The following is a 17,923-nucleotide window of genomic DNA, read 5'->3' as shown; positions in this document are numbered from 1 at the left end:
TGGTAGAAACTATGACAGAGATCTAGAGGGAAAAGGAGGACATACCACTGTCCTCAGAGGTCTGATTTCTGTCTCCTAGTCATCAGGACTCCCATGATAAAAGAAGTATACAATTATTATCAGAAATGCCTAATATTCGGCAGAACTGGAATTTATCCTCCCAGGAGCAGACAACCCATGAAACATATTCCATCTCCCTTTGTGTCACTGATCAGCACGGAGCCCAATCACCCATGTCTACATAATGGCTTTTATTAGCTTTTTGGGGTTAATTTTTAAAGTCTACCTAGCCTTATCTGATTCCACTTGCTTTAACCTCTTCTGATGGAAACTCACTTTTCTCCTTGTTATGTGTAGACACTCAAAACACTTTAAGACCTCTGATATGCTACTGCAGGCATTTAGGGAGAGGCAGACATGTTCCCAGCATTATGAGAATCTGATAAATTCCGAGTGTTTGAAGACACCCGCAGTTGGTCTGTTTGGAGCATAGCTTGGAATGTCAAAACTTATATCCGCAGAAGTCAATGCCTGAGTCTCTCTTATTTGTTATTGCTTCTACATTTTCATTATATAGTGTGGGTTGTTATGGTGATGGGCAGCCAGAATATTGAGAGGCTCTTGGAGAAAATATATCATCTATGTGAAGTGATTGGCTTCTCAGTCAGGTTGGGGGAAGGCAAACAGCCTGGGCTCATGTTCCAATCAGTCAAGGATCACAAGGTTAATAAAATCTCTAAACTAAATGTTATTTGACTCCTTTAAAAGCTCAGGTTGTGGCAGTCGGACAGGAAGTGTCTCCTACGTACACAGGGGTGTAGTAAGGTCTTTGGCCAACTGTGACCTTCTGTCCACATTCAGGCAGCCTCTGGGTTTTTTTTTTTGTAAATAAAGTTTTATTAGAATGAACCATGCCTATTCGTTGGCTTTTTACATGAGATTGCTCTTATACATTAGCGGTAGGACTGATAGTCATAATAGAGACAGAGACTGCAATATCTGTAAAGCCAGAAGTATTTGCTGTCTGCTTTGGGAAGTAAACATTTGTCCAGTCCCTCATGGGATCATGGCTAAGGGGACTTCAGCTAATACCATGTCACTTTGGCTGACTAGCCCAATGAACTGGAACACACCTTATCAATGTTTATTCCTTGTAAAATGTCCCCATTTTATTTGTTTAATGTGCATCAGTGATTTTGCCCGCATGTATACCTGTGTGTTAGTGCATTTTTTGTTCAGTGCCCAGGAAGGCCGGAAGACTGCACTGAATACCCTGGAACTAGAGTTACAGATGGTTGATCCACTATGTGGATGCCAGGAAGTCAGCCCAGGTCTTCTGCAGGAACAGCCAGTTTTCTTAACAGCTGAGCCATCTCTCCAGCCTTCAAATGCCCATATTTCTGTCTGCAAGCTGACATCTTATTTTATAAAGGTGATCTTTCTATAATCATGTCTTTCTTCCATTTGTTCGCAGGATAATGTTATTGAAATGCATGTACTGGGAGTTGAACAAATGTTTGTTGGATGGATATGTGTCCGATATTGTTATCTCACTGAGTTTCATTAAGCTAGAAGAATCCACTAGAAACTACATTTTGAGATGGAAGCCGGAGGCTATCTTCCCAGCCTTTGCTGTAAAAGCTAGAGCTGAAGGAAACGGAACTGGTTCTCATGTGGTCCTCACCTCAGCCTTCACATGGTAGATTCTCTTTGTTTCCATTTGGCAGGTGTAAGACATTGCTTCCTTCAAGTTGGCTCCACGGTGAAGGCTTATTATTAGGGCAACTGTGAGCTGTAATTAGAATGGAATGTAGTTGGTACCTAGGGCTGTTCAAAGAACTGTGTCTCCTTTCTTCTTTCTCATCCCTTCTCTTGTTCCAATTATCTGTTCAACCCTCCTTCCTCTCCACTGGTCATGTTCCTTTTTTGCTCTGTGAGATTTGACTTATCCACACGCTGCCCCCAGTCACCAACATCCTCATCCACACTGTAGTCACAGTTTCTCACTTTGATAATGATCAATACCACAGAGCAATTTGCTTGGCTGAATATGTCTTTTCACCTCAGACCACGGAGGTTGGAAGTGATAAATGGCCCTGTCATTAAGAAAAAGTTTGGAGAGATGGGCCAGCAGTTTAGAGTCCTCACTGCTCCTGCAAAGGACCTGGGTTCAGTCCCAGAACCCACATCAGGTAGCTCACAAGTACCTGCTACTCCAGCTTCAGGGAATCTGATGTCCTCTGGCTTCTGTAGATATGCACACACATGTAATGCACATAAACTCATGCAGGCACATGTACACACACACACACACACACACACACACACACACACACACACACACACGAATGAATGAACGATTTTCCTCATACAAAAAACAAAAGAGCTGGAAGCTCAGGTTCTGCCCTTCCCTCTTTCCATCTCAAAAGTGTCAGTTAGAGATCTGGCATAGGCAGAAAACATATATATTAATGTACTAGAAGAATATAGGATCACGGGTTGATGGAAAGCCATGCTCAAAGAGTAAAGGAATTGTTTGGTATTGGTGCCATGAATTCTTGAAGCAAAACAAACAAACAAAAAAAACACCTGTCACTTGGAAAGTGACATTCCATTTGCAGAACCACCAACATTCCACCAGGAAGGGGCTGATGTCTCCAGGGTCTTTGGATCAGAAGGTAAATTGCCTTGATACTTGGTATCTGTGGGACCACACACATTGAAAGAAAAATTGCGAAGAGAAAAGTAGGTAGCTATTACTAAGCTTTAGGGGAAGGGATGCTGGACTGGCCAAGGCCAAGCAAAATCACCTTCTCTAAAACTGGGGCTGTGACCATTGAGGTCACAAGTCACAGAGCCGATGGAGACCCTGTAGGCAGGGGTTCCCCAATCCAGATCTCACTGTATCAGTCTCATACTGCTTTTTGACTGATCCTTCACACATCGAGAACTGAGTGGTATGTTCTTCGCTCCCAAGACAGTTTCTGTTCACTGAAGCCAACCCAGCATGTAATCAGAGCAGACAGGCATTTATGAGCTGCGGTTTGATGAGTTCATGGAAGTCCCCTCTCCTATTGCCACCCCTCTGGCCCTAGCCTGAGCTATCTCTTTGGATTCAGGGTTGTTATCTCCAATTTTCATATTCCAAAGACAAGTCAGAAGAATGGCCTCATACACCCCCTACATATGACATTGACCAAATACATAACTCACATTAAAGCAAAAGAACACACATTCTTCTTCTGTATTTACTGGTACATAACTATAAACAAGAGAGAGAGGGTTTCTGAACCCATGGACCTTGCAGACTAGCAGAAAGGACAGATGTATCAGAAAGCGACTGTGCCAAAATGTTAAAACCTCTGAGAGCACTAGGACTCTGGGGGAAGAGGCAGAAATAGGCAGCAAATAGGAAAAAGGAAGGTGATGTCCTGGTTGGCACCAACAAGGCCTTGCTCTGGTTCATGTTTGAACACCTTTTCCCAGCTGAGGTTTCTGGACTCCAGCTGCCTCCTGATCATGTAAGACAACAAACAACCCCACTGCATCCCTCCCCAAGCCAGGGATGGATGTCTCCCACCACTGTGCCCTTCCCAAGCCAGGGATGGACCACTCCACAATGGACTGTGTCTTTTCTGTAACACTAAGCCAAAATCCATACCTCCACCTTTAAATGGCTCATCAGGGATTTTGTTATAGTGACCAGAAAATAAAGTGCTATGGGCACTCTGCGAGCCCACCCTCTGCTGAGTGCTCTTCAAGGTATTGAGCCACCTCATCTGTTTGCATCTTCCTCTCGTGTTGGAGCCTAGTATTAGAATTCCAGCAAGGACCTCCGGGCCTGAAGCCTAAGATGAGCACTTTGGGGGAGTTGCACCGTTTGAAATGAGGAAGAAAACCCTTCTTTATCTCATCAACTGCCAATCTACCTGCAGCCCAATGGCACAGACTTCTTTGCTCAGCTGTGGGCTCAATATTTTTCAGTCAAATATTAGTTTGAATTTTTTTCTTTCTACTGGATCATTAATTCTCATTAGTTGGGTGTCTAAACATTTTTGCATGAACATCAGACAACTGACGTTTGGAGTGAGTGGCTTCAAAGACGGAATCTGTCAAGGCTGTGATACATGAGCTCAAATATTTTCTTGCCTGTAGTTTTTGTATTTTGGGGGGAGGGTCTCTCTCCCCTTCTCAAACCCCTTCAAGCACAAAGCTAATGTGGTTACAATAACAAAATTAGCTCATCATTTACTAACTGTTAATTTAATTTTTAATTGTCCATTAAATCAGGCACTGGGCTGTTTATATTTTAATTTTTAATGTTAGGGTTTTAAATTGCTTCCCAAATGAGGGTTAACAAGGGAGGGTTATTCCTAACTTTGGAAATGAGTGACATCACTAATGGGGTGCTGTGATTTTTCTGGGACCAGGCTGGGGTGTGGACAAGATGGGGGGAGGGGGCTGGGAAAGAGGCAATGTCCACATTCCGTAGTCCTCATTATGCACCAGACATTGTACTAAGTGATCTAAATGCAACATGTCACTGACTCAAAACACAAATCTGAAACATAGCTTCTGGTTACTATATTAAGATAGGGATGCAATAACATCGAGACAAGGGAAGGCAGCCGCAAGTGTAAAGTTAGGGTCTCCCCAGTTCTAGACCTGGCACTCTGAAATACACTGCCACATGGCATTGTCTGGATGTTTTTTTCAGATATTAGCATGAGAAGACAGAAGTGTGTAACAAGAAGGGTCAGACCTCAATGAGACACTGATGACCAGACACAGTCTTGGGGCCAGAACCATGCAGTAGCATTCCGAATGCTCTGTGCTGTCTGACCTGTACCTATGTTCTAGTAACAGCTGAAGCCTGTACTAGGAAGAGCGAGGAGGTGTGGGCATCGCTGCAACCAGCAACAAAGAGATGTTGAGTGGTTCTCCCTTTTGAATGATTTTTCAGATTCTTTGTATTACAATAAGTAATAGCAGAAGATGAAGGATAATCGCTTGATTGGGTGAGAAAGCTGTATTCGCTCTCTCCTCTCTCTCTCTCTCTCTCTCTCTCTCTCTCTCTCTCTCTGTGAGTGTGTGTGTGTAAGAGAGACAGAGAGAGAGAGAGAGAATGTATGTTTGAACTCATAATTATTGATATTGTTCAGCAGTAAATATGCATTCTGGTAAGCCAAAGTCAAGATATTTCAAAGGAAAATGCCAGAGAGACCACATCTCTCATCAGCTCCCAAAATTATTATTCTTTTTAGAGGGTCTCTAGGTGAGTTTTCTAGAATGTCTCTAAACATCTCTAGGAGGAATAGCATGTTGGATATTTAACAGCTATCCCCTGACTGGGGATAATGATTAGTTGAGGACTTCCCTCCCTCCCTCCCTCCCTCCCTCCCTTCCTTCCTGTCTTCTTTCCTTTTCTTCCCCTCTTCCCCTTTCCCTCCTCTTCTTTCTGTCTCCTTCTAATGAATACTCCCTGATGCCTTGGATTTGAATAACAGTCAAAGAGTGACTCCCTCTCTTTATGCTGAAGGTTCATGGACAGGAGTTTCAAAGAACATGTGTACTGGACATTCAGCCTTTATCTTGGGGTACGTTGTCTCCACCATTCACTCACAGAGGAGCCACAACTGAGAGAAAGAGTATGCCATCATCAGATAGATTCTACCAACCTCAAGATCTGAACGAGGTCTGACTCTCCCATGGTGCGTCATACTAAAGAAAGTTCACACTGGCTGCAGCTGCTGGGGTCAGGTGCCACCTAGTCTGCCTCTTGCTCTTAGACATGAGGTGGGTTCCTCAGCTTCTCAGCACTTCTGTTTCCTTGTCATGCAGGGGTGGTAATTGTTTCTAACCACATGGCTGTCAGTATCAAGAAAGTCAATATTTACTAAGTTCTTTGGAAACTGTCTGGCACATTCTAAATGTTAGACAAATGTTTCTTAAACAGAAAAAACATCTTCTGTGGATCCCTCCACAGCTTCTAGATCACTAGCTGTGCTCACTGAGCTGAATTCCGATGCTTTCTCCCACATGGTACTGATAGGTCCAACAGGAAGGTGGTGGTGCATCTCTGCTAACATCTGTTTTCTTTCCTGCCTCCTCAGGAGCAAGATCTGGCTACAACCAGCCTTACTCAGTCCCAGAAGGTGCCCAAGGACATTTGTTTTACAGAAATTCTTGGAAACATTGCTGGATGGTCAGGTTGCCTGGGAGACATGGACCATTTATTTCCTCATATGCTCGATACCCGTGGACTGTATTTTAGCTCTTGGGAATTAAATGTTTATTCTCTGGACTGTATCCCAAATGAAGAAGCTATATGTATGTAGATGTACCCGTTCAGGAACATTAACCCATGGTGGCATGTCCTCAGGGGGCCCCAGATGTCTCTGGTCCTTTCTGTCTTTACTAAGAACACCAAGACAGTTCAGAAAGAATGAAAGGATGGGTGGAGGATGCTCTGTTCCAGGCTCCTCTAAGGGCTTCCATAAAACAATCAAGTCCTAAAAGGCAACAAGAGGAGCTGTCAATAGGGCTTGGTGGTATTGGCTAAATTCCCAGTGAGATTAAATTTCATATTTTGCCCTGGACTGGGATGGTTTCCAAGGACCTGTTTGTAGGAAACAGCTATATTGAGCCAAGACTGTTTTCCTAAATAACTGGAAATCAGAGGCCTTTTCTGACTTGGCAGGGGCTCAGAGAGGAAAGGGGTCACAGGGAAAACACTCCAGTGAGAAGTCTGCTACCACTTAGCTCCCCAGCTCAGACTAGAGTAATGCACAAGAGACATCTTCTGACACTAGAATGTTGAGAATGTGGTTTGGGTTTGAAATACCCAGAGTTCAAGTTCCTAAAGAAACTAGCTTATCTTTCTAAGTCTTAGATTTCTTGTAAGTAAATTATGTGTGTTGGTTGGTTACAGATGTTTTTTTGTGACTTTTCCTGGGGATATGTGGACAGACATCCACTCATCTCTGATAAAGCACTTATGACAGACCCCAGAAACAATTCTATAAAAGTCACCAACACATTGACTATAGTTACTCACAAGAGTATGAGCAAGCAGTTACTTACAGGAACATGGATGACTCAAAGGCTGTTGCATTACAAGAGAGCCATCTCAGCATGAGTGACAACTCAAAAATTATAACCAGGAAGCTAACTGCATTATTTGCAGGCAGCACTGCTCTCCCTGGAAGTCATCACTATTTGGTTTTATTAATCACATTTATTTATTTATTTATTTATTTATTTATTCATTCATTCATTCATTCATTCATTCGTGTGTGTGTGTGTGTGTGTGTGTGTGTAGTTCAGAGGGCTACTTGAAGGAGTTAGTTTTCTACTTGCACTATGTCTTTTCCCAGGGATTAAACTCAGGTTAAAAGCCTGTGACAGCAGTTATTTCACCCACTAGGCCACCTCATTGGTCCCAGTCATTACTGTTTTATATCACCTTGGGGAGGTAGGGACCCTGTGAATCTTGTAAGTTTCAGGGACTTTCTGAGACTCATGAGTTGTTTACTTCCTGAGTTCAAGTAAAGCTTCTCCAGGATGGAAATGTTACAATTTGGAGGATGTGAGCTCCACCAACATGTGGTGGTAACATTAGCCCTCACCCCAAGGTCTTGATAGCTCACAGTAACAAATGTTGGTTTCTAGTGCATACAGTGACTGTGCTTCAGCTCTCAGCTAAGGTTCTGTGGCTCTGCTCCATGCAAACCCTTCAGTCTTGGGTCCTGAAGTATCTGCTTTACTACCTTGGCTTTTTGAAAAGGAGATCAAGAGCACTGACAGTGGTATGGTGGTCTTTTAAACTCACTTTCCATTTCTGCTATAGAAAGGGAGATTATATTTCCCCCACAGAGACAGAGCAATCTACATGGAGTAAGCAGTTTGTCTCACTCTCTTATATAGAAAACAAGAAATACTCTGAAACAATATCATAGACTGCCACTGTGGGGGTAATAATACTTCCTTCTTCACAGGGTACTTATGAAGCCCAAATGAAATCATATGCATGAAAGTTTATTATAGACTGTAAAGTACTTTCTCATGCTACTTACTCTCTGGTGCCAGGGTCTCCTTAGGTCTCGTGGAGAGTTTTGCATTTCCCCGTTTGTATGGAAATCTATTTATTTCAAATAGACTCCCACATATACTTTGAGAAAATGAATTGAGTATGAATTTCAGGCTACAGTCCTTATGATAGGATCCCAGAATCCAGACAGCTTAGTTTTGCATACAGATGAATATCCACACTCTCATTTTAAAAATATTGACTGACTTTGTGTCACTAAGAATGGCAGACTCTCCAAAAAGGAACTGGGTGTTGCATGGAGAAACGTGACACCTCACTGACTTCCCATGCCTGGATTAATGAATGCTCTGTTCTTCAAATGCTGTGTTCTTCATCCTGTTTGAAAGATGTTTACAGAATCATGTAAGAGATGGCCAATCAGCCACATTCAATCCTGTCTCAAAACCAAAAACAAAGAAAACACAAAATAAACTTCATTATTTGATCAGTTTACTCAATACTGGTTAGTTACTATGGCAGTTGTGTTGTGGGAAGTTAGTATTCAAATATCATTCACATATCTGGCAAATATTTATTGGGCATCAACTATGTGTCAGGCACTGTTTAGGCATAGAAATGTATCAAATACTCAAAATTCTTGACATTATGGAGAACATGGGATGGAGAAATCAGTAGACATGTAAATTAGATCAAATGCAGTACCTATCCCAAACATCGTCAGAGAGGCTTCCTCTGGCAGATGATGGAAGCAGATGCAGAGACCACAGCCAGACATTAGGTGGAGCTCTGGAAACCCCATGGAAGAGAGTGAGGAAGGATTGTAGGAGCCAGAGGGGCCCAAGAGAACACAGCCTACAGAATCAGCTAAGCAGAACTCATAGGGGCTCACAGAGACTGATGTGGCATCCAGGGAGCCTGCACAGGTCTGTGCTTGGTCTTCTGCATACATGCTGTAGTTGTTTAGTTTTTTTTTGGGGGGGGGATTCCTAACAGTGGGAGTATGGATGTCTCTGACTTTTCTGCCTGTGCTTGCAGGACCCTTTTTCTCCTACTGAGTTGCCTCATCCAGTCTTGATATGAGGGTTTGTTATTGCCAGTGTTCAGTTGATATCACTGGGAGGCCTCATTCAGTTTAATTATTGACAATTCCGTTCATTTACCTGCAAAATCCTTAATTTCATTTTTCTTTACGGCTGAATGGAATTTCATTATGCATATGTACCACATTTTCAACATCCACTCATCAGCTGATAAATACCTAGGCTGCTTCCGTAAACTGGCTATTCTTAGGAAAAGCAGTGGGCGTGGATGAGCATGTGTCTCTACACTGGGAAGCAGAGTCCTCTGGGTACATGCCAGGGAGTGGAATAGCTGGCTCACGTGATGGTCAATTTCAATGTTGTGAGGAATCTAAATGCTGATTTCCACAGAGACTACGCCAGTTTACACTTACACCAACAGTGAATAAATGTTGACAATTTGGAGGGTTTTATGCTAAATGGAAGAACCAGGATGCCTCTTTGCAGGTGGTTCACCTTGATTTTTAGCAATGAGTGGTCAGACTTGGGCTCCTAAAGGGATTTGGGCTCTGTAGTATGTGAGTAGACTGTCCATGGATACAAACATGGGGACACAGATGCAGGTAAAGTAAGTCTAAAAAGATGGGCAGGGATGAGGATTCACTCAAGGGAGTAGAATTGTGTTGACAGGTTTGGCGTCAAATGGGTAATGACCCTAGAAGTGGTGATGAGTCATAAAACAGGCTCCAAAGAAGGCACTCACTGGTTATTTCACTTCCTTCCATGTGATAAGGGCTTCCTACCTCTCTCAGAGCTCCCGGGATTCATGATGAAGAATGTGAACATTTTGGAGACTGTACTAGTAACACAGCCCTGCCCCTTTCTTTAAATCATTATGGGCATCTGCTTGGTTGGAACAGTGTGAAGGAGGGAGAGTTTAGTTTGATCCATTGTTTCAGGGGAATCAGCCTACTGTCATTAGGCTCCATGGGCTTCGGCAGAACAGCATTGCAGCTCGGATGGTGGGGCCTGGTCTTCACTGCTTTCTGAACAGGAGGCAGAGATAAATGCCTCTGGCTGGGTCCTAATTGGATGAGATGATGCCGCTCACATTCACAGTGGGCTTTTCTCCCTCCTGTTAGTCCTGGAAACATTAACACACACACACACACACACACACACACACACACACACACACACACACAAGTCTGTGTCAACCAAGCTTCTAGGTGACTCTAAATTCTGTCAAGTTGGCCATCAAAACCAACCATGGCAGAGAACAAGGGGGCTAGTTCAAGCCACATAGATATAGAAACATGCATGTTCAAATCTATACTTTTATCTGCTTCCCCACTGTAGGAAAAAAAAACTTTCTTGAAATACATCTCTATACTAAGTAAGGTAAGGCAACTGTGGAGACAGCATAGTTGGTAAGGTGCTTGCTGAAGTATGAAGACCCAAATCTGTCCCCAGGAACCATGTAAAAGCTGGCTACAGTGCACTTATAACCACAGCTCTAAGGGGTGGAAACAGGTAGATGGATTCCCAGGACTTACTAACCATCTAGATTACTCAGTTTCAGGCAAGTAAGAGGCCCTGTCCCAATAAATAAATAAATAAATAAATAAATAAATAAATCAAATGTAAAATATGTGTAGCATCAAAAGAATGGCATCCAAGGTGTCCTGTAGACTCTATGTTGCACACACACACACACATACATGCATATATGCAGATATACAAAAGTAAGATAAGATGCTGTTGGCTGTGTTTCTGTCAAGTGATTATCCCTGTAGCAATCACAGGAAAATATGAAATGCAGTTGGCTTAACCTTGGTCATAGGGTTATATAACAATAACTTTTTCTGCCAGCTGCCTGAGTTCCACCACCATGTTAGGGTCCCAAAATGACACACCGAGTCTTATATTAATTACAATACTGCTGGCCAATGACTAAGATTTCTATTCTGCTAGCTCAGTCTTAATTATCAACCATAACTGAAAGGTTCAGGCATTATGCTGGCCTACCCCTGTTACCTGGCGGAACAGGCAGTACCCTGGTCAGCCCAGGATTCCATGGGAACTAAGTCTGCATGCAGGTGCAAAGGACCCCTTTAAAAGACAGACCCCTGCCCATTTACTCTCTACTCTCTCTACTCTTCTCTTCTCCCACTTACACTCTCTCTGCCTCTCTATGGCAACCAGCTGTGGTGATCAGCCATTAACCCTGTTTCTCTTCTCTTTAGTCTCCCTACTATGCCAGGCCTATAATAAACTGCTTAATATGTCTAATATGTCTCTTAGTCTTACGTCTCCTCTGCCTCTCTTCCTTCTTTCTAATTTAAGCAAAAATTTAACAATAACTACCAATCTGTATATTTTATAAAGACTTATCTTTTTGAGGATGCCGACCTTATGCATCCTGTCTTCCTGGTGATCGCATGGGGACTCCGTTCTTTACTACATTTCCCAGAATCCTCCTTCTCTCCTAGTCCCGCCTATCTTGCTTCCCTATTGGCCAACAGTGCTTCATTTATCAATCAGTAAGACAAACATATACACAGAAGGACCTCCCCCATCAGGGTTACACCTGAGGGCCCAGAGGAGGAAGTGACTCCATGGTGAAAGGGAAGTTAAGGAGTTCGCAGAGTGGACAAGGAACAAAGGCTACAGGGCTTGAGGGAGACTTTCTCAGGAGTAATGAACAGACAGCCAGTTGACTGTCTTCAGAATTCCTTAGCTGTACCTTTTGGCTGAATACCAAGGGTGCATTAGGGTTGTAGCAATTATCAACCAATTCTAAATGAAGGCAGAGGCCCTCAAACTGAAGAGATAGTTGGAGGAAACTCTCCATGACTGGACACCCCAACCCATGCAGATGTGGTCTTCTCCTAAACTCAATACCAACCTCTCCAGCTGCTATAAACAACTGTTTATCCCAAGGATAAACAGTACAGGGAACATTGCCTTCTCAGCTGTGTGCTTTCTGAGATCACTGGAAGCTTCTAGAAGATCTTAGTCTTGTACATCTTTGTATCTGACTCCCATGGACAGTAATAGACACATAATAGACACTCAAAAATGATTGCTAAAAATGGTGATTGCATTCTCAAGCTTTTGAAACTGGGTTTGTACAAAATCAGCATTTCTTAAATAACTCCCATTTCTTCCCCCCAGTATGATGGAATGCTATGTAATTGGTGGGTATTCATGGTTGTTGTCACAATCTTGATGCTTCTACATCTAGCTCATTGTCACCCGGATGATCAGACCATTCTGTGCTTCGGGCCACACAAGTTGAGTCATATGTGGGTCCATGACCCAAGGTTGTTCATTGGAAAAAAATGTTGTATTTGTATCAGTTTATAATCTTAAACCTTCATGGTCAAAAGCAAAAGTTCAGTGGTGACAACAAACAGGAACCAGCTTCTGGTAGCTGAGAGGAGAGGAAGGGAGGGAGATAAAGGATAAGGTAGAGACTTGGATGGAGGAGATGGTCCCAGGAGACAGATCAGATGGTGGCATGGAAACCCCTAGACCCAGTTAACTAAGAGTACATGCAGTCCTAGAACTTAAAGTCACAGGAACCAATACGTTCTTTTTAAAGCTAAATTCTTCCATATGCAACTGAGATGTCATTATTTACAAACTATTATAACTGCCTCTTGGAGAGTCACAAATAAAAGGCTCTGACAGGTCTTTACAGTGTGGAAACTGGTTTAATTTTCATTTTTTAATCTAACAAATATCTCCCAAACATAAACACCAAGTCCTTTTTCACAGTGACAAATATTAATACCTGAAGGTCTATTGATTTTATACTTTATGAAATATTCATGGAAACTGTGCTACCTTGGGTTAAGAGAAGGCACAGTGACTAGTATACACAGGGATTGGATCCATGACCTCGGTCAGCTAAGTGGGATGGGCTGATGGCTTGAGTTAGGGAGTCCTCTGGTGCTAGGAACCATCATAACCCAATAATAGTGCTATTCCAAAATTGCTTCTACCAGCTATTCCTGCTATTTATTTTGAGTAGCAATTAAAATATTAGCATCAATTAATATTAAGATAATTCATATTAAATAATATGTGCTGGATAAGGCTAAGCACTGTGTATGCATACATGCATGCATGTGTGCATGTATGTGTGTGTGTGTGTGTGTGTGTGTGTGTGTGTGTGTGTGTGTGTGGTACATGCCTCATTTCATCCTCACCTCAGAAACAGAGTAAGATCAGAGAAGTTGAAAGTCACAATGTCAAGACACAGTATCTGAATTCAGGCCTGGATTATGTTGGAACCACGTTCTTTCCATTGCAAGTCCACATTTGGGAGCCTGTAAACAGAGTCTGAAAGAAGTGGTGGACATCGCTGTAACCACCATTGAAGGAATACAGTCTAAACCTTCCTCTTGTTTTTCTCAGCATATGTTCCGTTCTCTTTCTTCCAAAGAGTCTCACGGGGAATTATAATGCAGGCTGTCACCACTGAGTCATTGTTTGTGCCACTGAACTTTTAATAGTAGGGTCTCCAATAGAGGTGCAATGGAAAATGGAAACTTCAGGAAAACCAAACCAGCCCCTATCTGGGGCCTCTCTGCAGAGGGTGGGGCTATGGTGTGAACACAGGAAGAGACACAGCTGGATTCCTTGTGTCAGTCCTTGAGTCTTTTGCTCCCCCCATCATTGGTGCCCTGATGTGGGGATAAGGGCTGTACCGTTTAGAGGGAAGGGAACTGGGAGAGAAGGCGAGGACTTCAGATCCTAGTTGTCATCTGTGAGCTGAGTGACTTTCTTAATAAGCACTGTGTCTCTCTGGGTTTTAGTTTTCTCCTCTAGAAATGAAGAATAACAAAGCTTGCATTTCCCCATGACAAGGCACCAGTTGCCAGCGTGATTAAAGCCGTGTGCATAAAAGCACTTCTCAAACTCTCACGGAGCCTTCTCACAGAGTGGCCACGTGCCAGATTATTGAAACTGGTTATTTGGAAAGGTGGTCATTTTTTCTTCTACAAATAAAACATGGTAAGTTTTAAAAGTCAACCATAAAAGCAGCATTAAAACATACTGTTTACATAAAATATCCAAATGTGTGTTTCTGCATAGAAAATAAACATGTTTTCCAAAATGCTAGCAGTGATAGGTTGTTTTAACCTTTTCCACTTATCCTTTTTATGCTATTCAAATTTTTATAATGGACATGGATTGTTGGTATGGTATTTATTTGAAAAAGAAAAAATACACCTCTTTTCATTTGGGAGTTGTGGCCGATGAAGAAATAAATCACTCAGATTGCCCTTCAAAAGTGACCCTCTACCCTGCTGTTCGTAAGTGGGAAGCCCCATGCTCTCCCACAGTCTGCTTCTTCAGCTTTCCAGTTATTTATTTATTTATTTATTGTGAAAGGCTACTTGTGTGCACACTGATGGGGCATAATGTTTGATCTATGCACACCCTGTAAAAAGATCCCACGGAACTAATTAGCATATCCATCTCCTGATATGCAGTAGGCAGCATTTTCACTGATCCTTAAAAACCTATTCTTTATCGGTTTGTAATGTAAAGTGTACTACTGACCATTCTCACCCTGCAGACTCCCACAGCCATGGGTTGCAAGCTCTCACAGCCACACCCAATTCTTAAGTATGTGCTGGGGACATTATGCACTATTTACTTTATGCACTGGGCCACCTCCCCTATCCCAGAGCTAAAATGTCGAACTTTGAACCTATCTGTGGCCATTCAAACTCCTTACCTTGACCTTCAAAGTCACCCAGGCATCCCATTTCTGCTGTACCATTCCACTCTGCATCCAAGCAACCAAAAACTCCAGGATAGTGAACATGAGTGCTTGCCTGTGAATCAACGAAGGGACCAGGCTCCCAGGTGCACCCTTTGTGTCCAGGCTTCCTATATGTAGCTGCTTGCCCATTGTCAATTTCTTCTAACCCCTCCCTCTGCTTGGCTTGAGTGACTCTGGGGGTAAGCATAAGCTCTGTTTAGGAGTCTCTACCTGGAAGTGGGATGGAGTGGGGGTGGGGGGGATTGAATGTTAATCCGCTGTATGCTAGTCCTGACCCCTCTGAGCTTCACAATCTCCATTTATTAAATAAGAACAGCAACAGCTATTTCACAGGGCTGTTATTACAAACTACAAACGCAGGAACCAGGCAGTGTTCTTGGCATGGTACCTAGTGTTCTGTGAGCATTTAAAAGTTTGCCATCATTATTGTGATTAAGTATAAGTGTGTTCAGGGACTGGTGGTTACAATAAAGAAATCACAGATATTATTTCTATCATGTGATGCCCATGCGGTGGGCATGTCTGTGCTGTGACTGCATTCAACATCCATTGAGGAAGCCTCTACTCCAGTTGTTGAAGTGCTGTTGACAGGCAACCTTCACCAAACAGCCCACCAAGGACCGCTGTACTGCAGGATGGTGACTGCCTCACCCCAAGATGGACCTGTCAGTGGCAGCCCACGAAGAACTACCAGTCTGCATGGGAGTGGGAATATGTGGCCAAGTTCAGAGATCTCTGAGGCCATTCTAGCTCCAAAGCGTCCTGCTTGAGGGCTGCTTCATTCAGGCCTACTTCCACTCCTTCAGTGACTCACTTCCTCCCTTCCTGAAGGCAAATGCTCCCTCCACACCCTTCTGACAAATCATCGTCATACTAGGGTCCAGTTCAGAGCTAGACTCCCAGAGAACATACCTATGATGCTATCAGCATTGTCTTAGAGTCCAGAAACCAGTCGACTAGAAAGCCTTGCCTTGCCATATTCTCCATCTCATCCTCCGGTCACGAAATGAAACCCTGGTATAATTCAGTTAGGGCATGTACTGGATTGCACTGGGCTATCTGCTCTCTTTAACAAGACTGTGGACAGCTTAAAGCAAGGACACTTGTTACTTTCACTTGTACATGAGCTCAGTACCTGTGAATGGCTCAGGATGCAGCACGTGACAGCTAAACAGACAACGTTTGCCAGAGGATTCTGAACTCTCCTCTGTGCACATGTTTTAGCAGAAGTTGAGCTAGTGACGAAAACCCAGCTTGAGGTGCCGTAGTTCAGACAAAAGAGAACAGCACCTGCATTTGGAGGTCCTAATGCTGATGTCTGCCATCATTTAGTGTTTCATCCAATGTGTGGCCAAGCTTCATCTTCTGTTGCCTTCATTACTGGGTGAGCTCTCAAGGTGCCTGTTTCAAGGTTCCATCCCACCAGCCAAGCAAACCTAAGATAAAGAGGAAAGAAACTTTCTATGTCCCAATGAAATACCAGAGTCAAATCTTACTGGGCCAGTCTCGGTCATGTGCTCACATCTGAGCCAATTGTAGTATTCAGGGGAAACAGGCACACCACCTGTTGGCACTCTTCCTTAGAAAGAGAGAAGTGTCAACCTCTCAGAAGCTCACAGAGGGTAGGAAAGACTGGGATAGAGAAGGAAATAACCTGAACTCTGACTAAGAGAGTTCATAAAGGTCAGGCCAAGCAACAGACAGCCAAGGGCTGTGTGTTAGGACCATGTCCAAAGACAGGAGAGTGTCTCCATCAAAGAGAATGCTGCAGGCACATGCATGATTTCAGGAGCCAGACAGATGAGAGAACAGGCCCTTATGTTTCAAAATGAATAAGATAGTTTCTCCCTTCATTTTCTCTTCAGGAATATATTTCAGCATTTGCTCCCAAATTATCAGTCACACATCTGTCCATTGAAGTGTGTGTGTGTGTGTGTGTGTGTGTGTGTGTGTGTGTGTGTGTGAGTGTGCATGCAAATGAGGGTCAATGTCTGTATATTTGTAAATTTGTGGGCTGGTATGTGAGTCTATGCTTGTATGTCTCTTAGGGTTACTATTGCTGTGCTGAAACACCATGACCATAGTCAACTTGTGAGACAAAAGGTTTATTTTCCTTACACTTACATGTCACTGTCCACCATGGAAGGATTCAGGACAGGAACTCAAACAGGGCAGGAAACTAGAGACAGGAGCTGATGCAGAGGCCACAACGGGGTTCTGCTTACTGACTTGCTCCTCAGGCTTGCTCAGCCTTATAGCATCCAGGACCACCAACCCAGGAGTAGCACCACCCACAGTAAACTGGGCCCTCCCGTATCAATTATCAAGCAAGAAAATGAACCACAGTCTTGCCACCAGGCCAATTTCCTGCATATTCTCAGTTGAGGTTCCCTCTTCTCAAATGATTCTAGCTTGAGTCAAGTTGGAAACTAGCCTGCACATTGTGTGTATGTAGCTTTGTATGAGGGTCTGTTTTTTTTTTTTTTTTGGTGTGTGCGTGTGTGTGTGTGTGTGTGTGTGTGTGTGTGTGTGTGTGTGTGTATAGGTTTATATGTGTTGTGTGTATGTGAGTGTGAATGTATGTGTACATGTGTGTGTACATGCATAGGTTTGTGTATATTGTGTTTGTGGTGTGTGCACACTTGAACCTTGTGAATGTTGCACAAGCATTAAATTGCATTCTTTTTGAATAGTGACAGAATCTACAAATGCTTCTTGTGTTCACTGTTTCCTGTCTGGTGATAAGCTCGAGACTGCAAAGCTCCCTCACTTTGCAGGCACAAGTGAACTGCTGTACAGCAGGCAGTAATTTCAGCAGGGGTGGGGTGGGTGGTGGTGGGTGGTTATGTGATCAAAGTTGAGGAACCCTAGACTTGATGAAGTTCTGTGGATATTTTCTCAGAGCCTTTAATGTGTTTATCACTCTGAGGTTTCCAGGAAGTAGACAGAGGAGGAATTACAGAATTTCCTGGTCTTATTTTTGTTTTAATCTCCAACACCAGACCCTTCTGGGGACATGAATTCACAGGGCAAGTGTGTGAAAAAAATATT

Source organism: Cricetulus griseus, chromosome 4 (assembly GCF_003668045.3).
Source record: "Cricetulus griseus strain 17A/GY chromosome 4, alternate assembly CriGri-PICRH-1.0, whole genome shotgun sequence".
Taxonomy (NCBI): Eukaryota; Metazoa; Chordata; class Mammalia; order Rodentia; family Cricetidae; genus Cricetulus; species Cricetulus griseus.
This window is presented reverse-complemented; position numbering follows the sequence as displayed.